This window comes from Pleurodeles waltl, chromosome 1_2, assembly GCF_031143425.1.
Source record: "Pleurodeles waltl isolate 20211129_DDA chromosome 1_2, aPleWal1.hap1.20221129, whole genome shotgun sequence".
Taxonomy (NCBI): domain Eukaryota; kingdom Metazoa; phylum Chordata; class Amphibia; order Caudata; family Salamandridae; genus Pleurodeles; species Pleurodeles waltl.
The window spans coordinates 116,450,357-116,464,259 of record NC_090437.1 but is presented as its reverse complement, the minus strand read 5'-3'; the positions used below and the strand labels follow the sequence as shown (position 1 = coordinate 116,464,259).

Here is a 13,903-nt window from a genome sequence, read left to right as displayed (position 1 = left end):
TTTATCTGATTAAAACCAGACCAAAACGACAAATATCCAATAAGTAGATCCTGAGAGATGCAGTTTTAAAGACTTAGGTGAATATAGCACATAGAACTGCAAAGCGTAATCTGGGGTTACCTAGTCACGCTGGATCTCAAAGTCACAAGTTCAGGCCGCCCACAGAGAAGTCCAGGCTGGCTACAGGGACCCACTTGGGCCAACTGAACACAGTACCTTAAATCCTGGCTTGCATTGCTCCACAACGGTTCTGATGAAAACCACAGAAGGCAGAGCCCCTTAGGCCCATTTCCAAGGGTCCAGGACTGGGATGACACCACTTGGCAGGGTACACTCACAGATGTCAGAGAGCAGGTGAGTTTCTGACAGACTCTGACGTCCCTGAGACTGCAGTACAGCAGGGGCCAAGCCAACAACCCCTTGGAGATTCTTGGTTGCACAGATGTAGAGAGCAAGTCCAGTCCTTCCCACTGCAGGACAGAAGCAGCAGGCCCACACAGCAGAGCAGACATCAAAGTAACAGTCCCTCCTACAGCAGCAGCAAGCCAACACAGCAGAGCAGGCAGAAAGTGACAGACCCGCGGACAACAGCAGAAGTAGGCCAACACAGCAATGCAGTTGCAGAGTGGTTGTCCCTTCTGGCAGCACAGTAGTCCCTGGTTCCAGTAGACTCTGGATTTGGTGGGGGTTTGGGGTCCAGTATTTAAACTTTGGGGACCTGGTTCTGGAAGTTAGGAGAATCTTCCAGAGGCAGGCCTTTGTGCAGTTCCCCTGCCCAAGCTGGCTGGTGGTACAATAAAAAGATTGTTAAGCCCTATTAGGTAGAGAGGACAAGTGTTGTCATGTGTAAGTGAGGCATTGCTAAGCTTAAGCTCTGCCCCCATGAATCATGTTAATGGCCCATTAAGGCCCATCCAGTCACACCTAATCTCCCATTGTCTGTAGCTGTCTAGAGGAGTTGCTTATAGCCCAGCTGTCACCTAACCCAGACGTGTATTCAGAGGTACTGAATTGTTCACGTAAGAAAATGCCAACTTTCTAAAAGTGGCATTTGCAGACTTAAAATTTAAAATCGGACTTCACCATAACTTGTCATTTTCAATTGTGAGTCCAGAGATGCCAAAATCTATCTTTTCCCATTTGGGAATTAGATTTAACAGATACTTTAAGGTAACCCAAGTGTTCGCCTATAAGAGAGATAGGCCTTGCAATAGTAAAAAACGAATTTAGCCGTTTTTTACTACCTGGACATGTTAAACGTAAAAGTACATGTCCAACCTCTTAAATACAATGCACCCTGCACTTGGGGCTAACTAGAACCTACCTTAGGGGTAACTTACATGTAATAAAAAGGAAGGTTTGGGCCTGGCAAGTGGGTGCACTTGCCAGGTTGAAATGCAGTTTACAGATGCACACACATGCCTTGCAGTGGCAGACCTGAGTCATGTTTAAAGTGCTACAGTAATAGGTGGCACAATCAGGGCTGTAGGCCCACTAGTAGCATTTCATTTACATGCTTTGGGTGCATGTACTGCATTTAACTAGGGAATTTTAATTTAATTAAATGTGCCAATTGTGATTAATCCAATGTTACCATATTTAGAGGAGAGAGCACATGCACATTGGCACTGTTTAGCAGTAGTTAAATGCCCAGAGTCCTAAATCCAACAATAACAGGGTCAGAAAAATAGGTGGAAGAAGGTAGAAAGTTTAGGGATGACCCTGCAGAAAGGGCCATTTTCAACACCAAACAGAGTAGTTTTATGGGCCTCCAAAAGATGTATTATGCTAATTACACCTTCTGCCTAAGACGGCATTTCAGTGAGTGCTGCAGATGACCTTTCTCCAGCACCTTTGTGTGCTTAAGCTTGTGCTTTCATGCAATATGTGGAATGCAGGAGATGAAACAAAAACAAGCCTTAGGATCTGCTCTTCAGGCATACACAAGCACAAATATACCTATTGATGTCCTTTTATAGACAAGCTTAGGGTTGGGGAGCAACATGGCACCTTGAGAAGGGACCATGAGGGGTAAAGCAGTACATAAGGGGCAGAGTTAGAAAACACATTTATTGTCTGGCGTGCTGAATGAAAAAGAAAAAATATTTCTGTAAATGTGAGCAATGGATGGATAGAAGCCAGCCAATCAGAGAGATAAGCAGGCCAGAGTCGAAGAGAGGGATAAATAATAAAGCCAGTCAATGGATGGACTGAAAGACACTGTAGGTTTTTGGTAGGTCCACAGTGGATCTTTTGCAACCAGCCAGCTTGCGCTGTCTGGTAGGCGCTGGGCAAAACCGCATCAGGTTGGCTAATTGGAATAATCTACAGATTGAATAATAAGGGAGATAAAAATAAATCCGTGGGGGATGCCACAAATTAGGGTTCTGACTGATAAACTGAATGATGAAAGCGAAACCTGAAACAATCTGCCAGAAAGAAAACTAGAGAACCAGGTGAGTGCCCTGTTCCTGAATCCAGCCTAGAGTCTAATGAAGTGGATGTGGTGATCGACTACATTAAATGCTGCAGATAGGTCTAACAGTATCAGGGCAGCAGATAGATCTAGGTCTGCACAGTTGCACCATTCACACAGGGCAGTTACAGCAGCCAGTTCAGTGCCTCAGTTGGTACAAAAACCTAGTTTTAGAAAGGTTCAGTACTGAGTTACTTGTTACAAACTATTAGAGTCTGCGCTAGTAGCTTAGCCAAGAATGGAAGCTGAGGTATCGTCAAGTTGGCCAAGAAGTCCGCATTAATTGAGGGTTGGTTTGTTTTTTTCCAGTTGGGACATGTTTATAATGACTGGGTAACTTTGTCAATAACAGCAATCGAATAAGAATTGCCACTAATGATGAATGCTGAAGTAGTAACACTTTTTTGTAGTTTAACGGTCAAGGGATGTACTAGCAATTTTACCACTCTGGAGGATGGTCGAAGAACCATTTTGATTAAAAGCAGACCATACAGTCAGTAGATTTGTAGGGATAGCAATCTGAGTGGAAAGGTCATCGCCCTCAGTCACAATTCAGGCAATCCTGGAGAGCTTGCGTGATGGTGGAAATTGTATTGATAAAAAACAAATCATCCAGTACATTACACTACTCATCTGAAGCCTTTAGGTCTGAAATAGCTTTAGTGTTTCTGAGTTTATAAACAATGGAGAAGATGGCTTTAGTTAGGCTAGAATCATTAAAGGTTTTCCTGGAGAAAAAAAAACATCTGCCTTTATCATAGCTTTATAAGCATGATTTAATCTTAGGCATTCTACTTTTAGCGCTGGCTTATAGTTATTGCTCGCCTACACATAGAGAGCATTTAAGAACAGCTCTGAGAACCGTTGGTTTGAAGAACTGGTGTGCTTTGCAGTATTAATCTTCTTGATGGTGACTGCATTGAAGACTAGGTTAATATCTGCATAATATCAATCAACAAGTGCCTCTGAGTTAGGACAGGTGTAAATCTGTTGTCCTGGCAAATACAGGGAGTGCAGAATTATTAGGCAAGTTGTATTTTTGAGGATTAATTTTATTATTGAACAACAACCATGTTCTCAATGAACCCAAAAAACTCATTAATATCAAAGCTGAATATTTTTGGAAGTAGTTTTTAGTTTGTTTTTAGTTTTAGCTATATTAGGGGGATATCTGTGTGTGCAGGTGACTATTACTGTGCATAATTATTAGGCAACTTAACAAAAAACAAATATATACCCATTTCAATTATTTATTATTACCAGTGAAACCAATATAACATCTCAACATTCACAAATATACATGTCTGACATTCAGAAACAAAACAAAAACAAATCAGTGACCAATATAGCCACCTTTCTTTGCAAGGACACTCAAAAGCCTGCCATCCATGGATTCTGTCAGTGTTTTGATCTGTTCACCATCAACATTGCGTGCAGCAGCAACCACAGCCTCCCAGACACTGTTCAGAGAGGTGTACTGTTTTCCCTCCTTGTAAATCTCACATTTGATGATGGACCACAGGTTCTCAATGGGGTTCAGATCAGGTGAACAAGGAGGCCATGTCATTAGATTTCCTTCTTTTATACCCTTTCTTGCCAGCCACGCTGTGGAGTACTTGGACGCGTGTGATGGAGCATTGTCCTGCATGAAAATCATGTTTTTCTTGAAGGATGCAGACTTCTTCCTGTACCACTGCTTGAAAAAGGTGTCTACCAGGAACTGGCAGTAGGACTGGGAGTTGAGCTTGACTCCATCCTCAACCCGAAAAGGCCCCACAAGCTCATCTTTGATGATACCAGCCCAAACCAGTACTCCACCTCCACCTTGCTGGCGTCTGAGTCGGACTGGAGCTCTCTGCCCTTTACCAATCCAGCCACGGGCCCATCCATCTGGCCCATCAAGACTCACTCGCATTTCATCAGTCCATAAAACCTTAGAAAATCAGTCTTGAGATATTTCTTGGCCCAGTCTTGACGTTTCAGCTTGTGTGTCTTGTTCAGTGGTGGTCGTCTTTCAGCCTTTCTTACCTTGGCCATGTCTCTGAGTATTGCACACCTTGTGCTTTTGGGCACTCCAGTGATGTTGCAGCTCTGAAATATGGCCAAACTGGTGGCAAGTGGCATCGTGGCAGCTGCACGCTTGACTTTTCTCAGTTCATGGGCAGTTATTTTGCGCCTTGGTTTTTCCACACGCTTCTTGCGACCCTGTTGACTATTTTGAATGAAACGCTTGATTGTTCGATGATCACGCTTCAGAAGCTTTGCAATTTTAAGAATGCTGCATCCCTCTGCAAGATATCTCACTATTTTTGACTTTTCTGAGCCTGTCAAGTCCTTCTTTTGACCCATTTTGCCAAAGGAAAGGAAGTTGCCTAATAATTATGCACACCTGATATAGGGTGGTGATGTCATTAGACCACACCCCTTCTCATTACAGAGATGCACATCACCTAATATGCTTAATTGGTAGTAGGCTTTCGAGCCTATACAGCTTGGAGTAAGACAACATGCATAAAGAGGATGATGTGGTCAAAATACTAATTTGCCTAATAATTCTGCACTCCCTGTACTGAACCAAAACGTTTGCTGACACCAAATTCAGGTTTCAGCTTTGGAAAGGGGCCTAGGAGAATGGATGACCCTTAAGCTCATTGTGAGCGAAACAGGAAAAATGAATGCCAGGGTGAGCTTTCTGAGAAAGAGTGAAAGAAAATAGGCGGGTCATAGAGAAACATTAGTCTCAGTGGCCTAAATAATGACAATTGTTTTACAGTATGGGTAGCTTTGGATTATGGTGCCAAGCTGAACCAGCACCTAGGGAAACCTAGCAAACCTAGACATTTCTGAAAACTAGACACCTGGGGTGAGTCCAGGGTGGCATGGCGAGTGGCTCTCCCCAGGTTTTATCCTGGAGGCCTTTCAATCCTCAAGCTTTGGCTAAAAAAAGCATTTTCCTCACATTTCTTTCAAGAGAAATTTCTGAAATCTGCGGGGAGCCATACATTAACTACAACCCAGTGTTTTCCAAAGTGTTCCGATTAAAATGATACCTCAGTTGCGTGGGTGGGTCCACCGCCTGTGACAGGAAAGGGCAGAACATTTAAAATGAACACATTAAATATTTCTACAGAAAGCAACCCTGTTTTCGCAATCTGAGTAACTGTGAATTTTGGACCCTAGCTGAGCTGGCACCCTAGGAAACCTACCAGACCAGCATATTTCTGAAAACTAGACACACCCTGCAAATACAGAGTGTGTCTTGTGTTCATCTAGAAGGTTTACTAATCTCCAGTGCCCTGGCCAAAACCACACGTTTGCCTCACATTTCTGTGCTGGAATCAGCAGAAAGCCACAAATTTCATTTCACCCAGAACTCCCCCATGTCTCACGATAAAAAGTATACTTCACTTCTGTGGATAGGCCTGAAATTGTGACATGAGATGGTCATAAATGCAACATTGAAAGACTAAAGTATTTACCCTTTTTCGAAAATTGACTAGCTGTAGATATTGGGCCCCAGCTCAGCCGACACCCATGCAAACCTACCAAATCTGTAACAAAACTAGATACCTGGGGAAGTTCATGGAGGTGTGCCTTGCGTAGATCTCACCATGTTTCGTATCCATAATGCCCTGCAAACCTCAAACTTTGACTAAAAACATACATTTTCTCATCTCTCATTTTTGGGAGGGAGATTTCTGGAATTTACTGGGAGGCACAAATTTCCTAATACCAAGCATTTTCCTAAGTCGCCCCCAAAAATTGGTACCTCACTTGTTCAGTGCGCCTAGAACCTGTGACAGGAAACAACATGGACACAGCACATTTTTTCACTGTTTTCACAATGTGGGTATCTGTGGATTTTGGTGCTTGTGTCAGCCACCACCAAGGGAAACCTACCAAACCCACACAATTCTGAAAAACAGATATCCGGGGGGTTCAAGGGTGATATGCCTTGTCACAATGTTTTCCCTTGCAAACCTCACAATGTCTTCCCTTGCAAACCTCAAACTCTGACTAACGACAAACATTTTCTGCATATTTCTGTGAGGAAAAGTTCTCGAATATGTGGAGATCCAGAGATTTCATACCACCCAGTGTTCCCACATATCTCCTCCTAGCGATACCTACTTGTGTGGATGAGCTGAGAGACCACAGCACAAAACACCTACATCGAGAGATTGGCAATTTGGGGCCAGCCTCAGCCGCCACCCATGGAAACCTATCAACCGCAGACGTTTTCAAAAGTGTGCACCCAGAGGATTCCAGGGTTTGCCTTGCATGGATCTCATGAAGTTTTCTTACTCGCTATGCCCCTCAAATCTCAAACTTTGGCTACAATTACACATTTTTCTTAACTTTCTGTGATGGAAATTTCCAGAATCAACGTGAATCCTCAAAATTTCTACCACTCAGCCTTACCCCACTTGTCCTGATAAAAGCCATGCCCACTTCTGTGTCTAAGCCTAGTGCCTGTGACAGGAACAGATCAAAAACAGGCCAGTGGCATTCCTCAGAAGCAGACAACACACATTTTCCTTATAAAAGAAACAATTATGCCCCGAGGGGTCGGCCCATATTTCGGAATGGCAGTATTCCATCACCCCTCCCCCCTATCACACACACACTCACACATGTCTGCCATTTTGTTTTCCCCCAGGGGGAACCGTAGTTGCTCATAAAATATTTATGCCCTGAGAACAGTTAGCCCAAAAGTCAGAAGAGCCAGCCCCCATACTTTGTTTTTGGCAGATTTATATAGTATGAACACAACCTGAAAGAATTGGCATGCTTTACATGAGCACCAGTTAAACTACACATGCTCATTTTAATTTCTTGGTCATGGAAATTCTTTGTTTTCCCATGAGAGTACTCAAGTCTCAGAAGGGCTGATCCCCCACACAATATTGTGCATTACATGTTTCCCTTGGAGGTAAAGTTGTACCCTCCATGGGGCTAAATTGCACCCTCAAAGGAATAAAAAAAAGTCTTTAAAAATAAATACATTTTACTTGGAGGGACGACCCCCTAAAGTGCTAAAATCACTGGTGCCTAGTGGTGTTCCTGCTTGTGGATCACAGTGCACCTGCGATCCATGAGCAGGAAGTTGTTTGAGAGAAAAATTGCCCTCCCCTTTCCAACGATGGCTCCTTCAAACTTCAGGAGGTGTTTTTTTTCTGCCTAAAGTCTCCACAGGAGTGCAAGAGAGCACACACCTGCTTCTTCCTTGCCACTCTGGTGGGTATTAGTGACACAGTGTGCTGAGCATTCCTTGTGGGGCACTGATTTCACCAATGGGCGAGGCGAAGGGTGATGGCTAAAGCGGAAGAGATTCCTCTTCACTCCCACCCTCAGTTTTTAAAGAAGGAAACCTCCAGTACAAGCAAGTGAGGTTCCTTTTAAACCCTTCCCAGCATTGGCGATTGGAGGCTGACGCCTACACACACACTGGTTAAAGACAGCTTTCCTATTTGCAGTCACATCACTGATGAGAGTAAGGAAGTTGCTGGCACTCACTGTACAGGAACCTTACATGATTTTAGTGCAAGGAGAGGGTTACCATAAGGACATATCCTAAATGCCAAACCAAGTCGCCATTCCATATCAACAAGGTCATAATCCATCCAGCATTCGTTCATAATCCTACTAACAGGGAAAGCACTATGCAATTTAGATTAAGAAGGACGGTAATATATTACATGCATGAAACTGAAAGCACCAGGAAAAACATAACTTTTCATGAGACATTCAGCAGAGGGTACTGGGCAGAGCAATGAAGGAAAAAACCATTGTGAGTTAAATGGTCCAAACTATTGAACACTGCTATATATTGGCTAACAAAATATTGGAAGTTAAGTGTAAAGCTCACTACACTATGAAAACGGGCCACACTAGCATTTACAGCCAGTGTTTACTATAGGACTTTTACAACACAGCTCGTTGGAATTCAGAACACATAATCTCAGGGCACTATTGTGTAGTTGAGGCACACAAGGAGGTGGTTGTAGGGAAATCAGTACCTAAGCACTTGTTCACTTCCTCTTCAAACCACCCTCCACAGAGGAGGTAATCAGCTAGGAATATGTAATCTATGAAAAGAATGTGAATCTAAAAGTGATTTAACACTGCAGAAGAAAAGTTACCTATTCCCATCTTTAAGTTCTTCTAGTTTCACATGCGACCCTTCCCTCCCTCTCCAGAGAAGAAGGGAAGTATGAAACACAATCTAAAATGGTGGTCACGTAATGTGATATTGTGGGTTTATAGTGGATTTCATATCCAAACTCTACCCATGTCACCATCCACCAAGAGTAGGTAAAAGTTTTGTAATGCAGCCCTTCCAAATCCAATCACTAGATGTTGGAATTATGCACAAAGTGTGAATCTGAAAGAGCTTCAAGCTGCAAAACCATTATTACTGCTAAGTAACTGGTTTTATTTCTCTTTGTTACTATTTTATTGTTAATTTACATTTGTATAGCTTGCAGTTTAACAGTACTATATGGTTTCCTTATAATGGCACAGGGAGAGCTTTTTTCCATAGAAACCTGGGGAAGGTGATATTGAACTTTGAGGAGGATGCTAAGAGATGGGGTGCATGGCCAACATCTGATAGAGACTTCTAGCTGCAGATTCCTTACCTTTGAATTCCCTGGCATCAGCTTTGAATCTGGAATCTTTTTGCTGAGCAATACCCTGCACGCGCTGTCAGGTGGCGTCATTCGGATCCGTGTGCATTGTCCAGCTCCACGTGGCTTCGTCAGTGTCGTCAGAGCCGCCTGTGACGTCACGTCTGCCTATAAAGGCACCACCCCGGCATGCATACGTCAGTTCTTTTCCTTCCACGCCCGTTAAGCGCAGGTCCGGGATTGAGCTACCCTTTGCCCTTTTTGGCAAGCCTTTTTTCGATCCTTTTGTTGAAGAATTTTTTTTGTCTGTACAGACGTGTCATCCAGGAAGACTGGGTTCAAGCCATGTGGTGCCTGTCCTCGCGCCATGTCGCGGTATGTCTCTAGTGCCTCGACAGGGACCACGACTCAAAGTCGTGCTCCGACTGCCGGGCCATGGCCCCAAATGCTTTGAGAGAGCGGTCTCTAAAGCTCATGGCGGCCCGGCAGTCTACTTCGGTCAGCGTGACTCCTCAGAGGTCAGGGTTCCGTTCAAGAAGGAGGTCGCTGGACTGCTCCAGGAGCCCAAAGTCCTCTTCTTCCCACTAGAGGTCGTCTGGGCACTCAGGGAAGAAGCACAAGAAGAAGTCCAAGCGGACTTCGACTTCGCCACGCCTGTCGGTGGGCAAGGCATCACTGGAACGTCAACGTTCCGAGCACCGTTCCGCTGAGCTGTTCGGGACGACTTTGCGTCTCCCTCGCTTATCCGGGAGCCAGAGCGACCCCCGCTCAAATTAAAGACTTCTACGAAGCCATGCACCTAGTTTTTGAGCGGGCTGCCCCCCGGGTGATTCCTCGGACCCCGGGGGCACAGCTGGCACCCCATCGGGTTTGATGCCGTTGGGGACCCCAGGATCCAATATCAGATACAGACCGGCACCAGTTCCACACAGTCGCCCTCCTCCGGCACTGGGCCCGACATTAACCCTCACCGGCACCCACTGGTGGTGGGAGCCCTATCCTATTCCAGATGATCCAGAACGACTTCGCATGACTCTGATTCTGACTTTGACGGCGCTGACTCGGCCCAGGTCAGGTGCCTGAGGCTTATTCTGATCAGCCAGGCACAGGTGAGGAATGGGAGGGATCTGAGGACCCTTTGGAATATGGATTAGAGCAGCAGGACTGGTTTGAGGAACTCGGGTAAGCCAGCAGACTGGATACATCTCCAGATGCTAGTATGCTCTCACCTCCTTCAGTGGCTATGGAGAAGGGAGCATCATACACCATGGTGGTGCGTAGAGCAGCTGAGGTCTTGGACCTGTAATTGCCTACTTTGCTTCAACGGGGGGCTGCTACATCAGAGCCGGTTACCCTTTAATGAAGCCCTTACTGATGTCCTCCTGGGGATGTTGTCCAAACCCAGCACAGGGGATCTTGTGAATAGGGCAATTGGCCGCCGCCATCAACCAGCTCCTACCAATCCTAGTTTCTTCACCCAACACTCCACCCCGGAGAGGTTGGTGGTCCAAGCCTCCACATCTCATGGTGCCTTCCGTTCCGCTTCCCCAAATAGGGAATCCGAGAGGCTGGACCAACTTGGGAAGATGAAGTTTTCACCCTTCAGCCTGGCATTGAGGTCCGTAAACACCTCATGCCTATTGGTCCGTTTTTCCCATATTTTATGGGATACGGTGGCACAGGTGCTGCCCCAGGTCCCAGGTTACCCAAGCTATCAAGGATGGGAGAGATGCAGCCAAGTTTATCATTCGGTGTGGTTTGGGCAGGGCAATTTCCTCGACAGTGGCCCTTCGTTGCCACATCTGGCTGCATACCACTGGCTTTCCGGGGGATATTGAGGCAAATCTGATGGACATGCCCTTTGGAGAGAAGGCAGACTCTGCGCTTAAGCTGTTCAAGGACTCTCGAGCTACGGCCAGATCCTTGGGCCTCTCGGCGCCCGCTTGCCAGCAGTCTGCCTAGCACCCCCTTCGAGGGTTCGGGAGGGGCGGGATACCACACCAACCACAGGTCAGCCACCATCCTCCAGCTTCACAGCATCCAGTGCGAGGATGAGGTTGTGGTACCTTCAGACCCAGAGGGTCTAGCCAGAGGTCAGCCACCACCCAGCCCCCCTGTTCCGCAACACCCAAGCCCTTCTAGTATGGTTCTGTAAGACCATGCTCATCCAGTTGGAGGGAGAATTTGATTTCATCTCCCTCACTGGTGGTCCATACCATCAGAAAAATGGGTCTTGCAGATCATAGAGAAGGGCTATTTCCTCCCCTTCCAGTCTTTCCCTCCATCTATCCCTCCATTGAAAGAACAGGTGATGGAGGATGATTTAATCTTGCTTCGCGGGGAAGTTACGGGTCTCTTGGTCAAGGGAGCCATAAAAAGGGGCCTGATGTCAGATGCAGGTGGAGGCAGGGCACAGGGGGGCTTCTCGGGCCAGCCACCACCTGGGCTAGGCAGAGGGTTGCTTGGGGGGGGCACACTCCTGCACTGAGGTTCGGTTCCTTCAGGTCCTGGTGGCTGCGGGTGCTATGCTTGGTCCAGGTGTCGAGTCCCTTGTTACAGGCAGTCGTGGTCAGGGGAGCCTCTGGATTCTCTCTGCAGGTGTCGCTGTGGGGATCCAGAAGGGTCGTCTCGGGCTACTCACGGGGTCACAGTCACCGGGGAGTCCTCCCTGTGGTGTTGGTTCTCTGGATCTCAAGCCGGGTGCATCGGGTGCAGAGTGTAAAGTCTTGCGCTTCCGGCAGGAAACGTGAAGTTCTTTAAAGTTGTAAGAAAGTTGCAGAGTTGTTGAAGTTGAGCAGAGCCACTGCTCACAGGAGTTTCTTGGTCCTTAGGTTTAGGGCAGTCCTCTGAGGCTTCAGAGGTCGCTGGTCTCTGTCGGATGCGTCGCTGGTTGCAGGTTTTCGAGTCAGGAGACAGGCCGGTTGGGCTGGAGCCAAAGCAGTTGTCGTCTTCCGTCTTCTCTGCAGGGCTTGTAGGTCAGCAGTCCTTGTTTCTTCAGGTTGCAGGAATCTGATTTCCTGGGTTCTGGGGTGCCCCTAAATACTAAATTTAGGGGGGTGTTTAGGTCTGGGAGGGCAGTAGCCAGTGGTACTGTCCTACACCCTCTTTGTGCCTCCTCCCTGTGGGGAGGGGGGGCACATCCCTAATTCTATTGGGGGAATCCTCCAAAACTAAGATGGGGGATTTCTAAAGGCAGAGGTCCCCTCAGCTCAGGGCACCTTAGGGGCTATCCTGACTGGTGGGTGACTCCTCCTTGTTTTCCTAATTATCTCCTCTGGCCTTGCCGCCAAAAGTGGGGGCAGTGGCCAGAGGGGTGGGCATCTCTACTACATGGGATGCCCTGGAGTGCTGTAACAAAGGGGGGGGGTGAGCCTTTGAGGCTCACCACCAGGTGTTACAGTTCCTGCAGGGGGAGATGTGAAGCACCTCCACACAGTGCAGGCTTTGTTCCCGGCCACAGTGACCAAGGCACTCTCCCCATGTGGCCAGCAACTCGTTTGGTTGTGGCAGGCTGGCAGAAACTGGTCAGCCCCATACTGGAAGTCATGTTGGTATTCAGGGGGCATCTCTAAGATGCCTCTGGGTGCATTTTCCACACTGGCATCAGTGTGCCTTTATTGTGCTGAGAAGTTTGATACCAAACTTCCCAGATTTCAGTGTAGCCATTATGGAACTGTGGAGTTTGTGTTTGACAATCTCCCAGACCTTATACTCTTATGGCTACCCTGCACTTACAATGTCTAAGGTTTTGCTTAGACACTGTAGGGGCATAGTGCTCATGCACATATGCCCTCACCTGTGGTATAGTGCACCCTGCCTTAGGGCTGTAAGGCCTGCTAGAGGGGTGACTTACCTATGCCACAAGCAGTGGGAGGCTGTCATGGCACTCTGAGGGGAGTGCCATGTCGACTTAGTCATTTTCTCCCCACCAGCACACCCAAGCTGTGAAGCAGTGTGCATGTGCTGAGTGAGGGGTCACCAGGATGGCATAAGACATGCTGCAGCCCTTAGAGACCTTCCCTGGCATCAGGGCCCTTGGTACCAGGGGTACCATTTACAAGGGACTTAGCTGGGTGCCAGGGCTGTGCCAATTATGGGAACAAAGGTACAGTTTAGGGAAAGAACACTGGTGCTGGGGCCTGTTTAGCAGGGTCCCAGCACACTTTCAATCATAACTGGCATCAGCAAAAGGCAAAAAATCAGGGGGTAACCATGCTAAGGAGGCATTTCCTTACATCAACCCTGACGTAGACATAATAATAGTGATTCTTGCAGGGACGCCTTTATAACCCACTATTAGCCACAGGTCTAGGATGATCTAGAATTCTATGATATCATATTCTTCCATTTACATAAACATGGCCTACACTACTTCCCGCCTTAGACATCGAATTAAGTAGCAATTATGCACCAAATGGGCACTAGGCTCAAAACCTATGTCCTTGATTATCATACCTAAAGTTAAGTACTTCAGTGATTAAAAGTAGATGCTGTGGTGTTCAGGGTCATTGGTGATGAAATAAATCCAGCTTCTCTCTGAGGACTGAACGCCTTTAAAAAAACAAAAAATGTCCTTGTTCATCAAATTGTAAGATGCATTGAGACTACTGTGAGCCACTGGATGAATACCTAATGACGCATAGAATTGTTTTTTTTTTTGTTTTTTTTTTTAACATAACGGTCCCTTTCTCATGCTTCCATTAACTTGACATGTAAAGTATTACGCCTTCCTAGAAAACCAACGCTCCATACGTTTGCTATGTTAAATTGTTTTGTCATAAATGTACTTTAGTTGGGC

At 46.4% G+C, this 13,903-nt stretch overlaps 1 protein-coding gene across 1 annotated transcript in view; it reads left to right on the top strand.

Annotated features, from left to right (window-relative positions):
* Window positions 1-13,903, top strand: part of FRAS1 (Fraser extracellular matrix complex subunit 1) — a 1,443,020-nt gene that overhangs the window by 1,414,555 nt on the left and 14,562 nt on the right. The gene's annotated exons all lie outside the window — the stretch shown is intronic.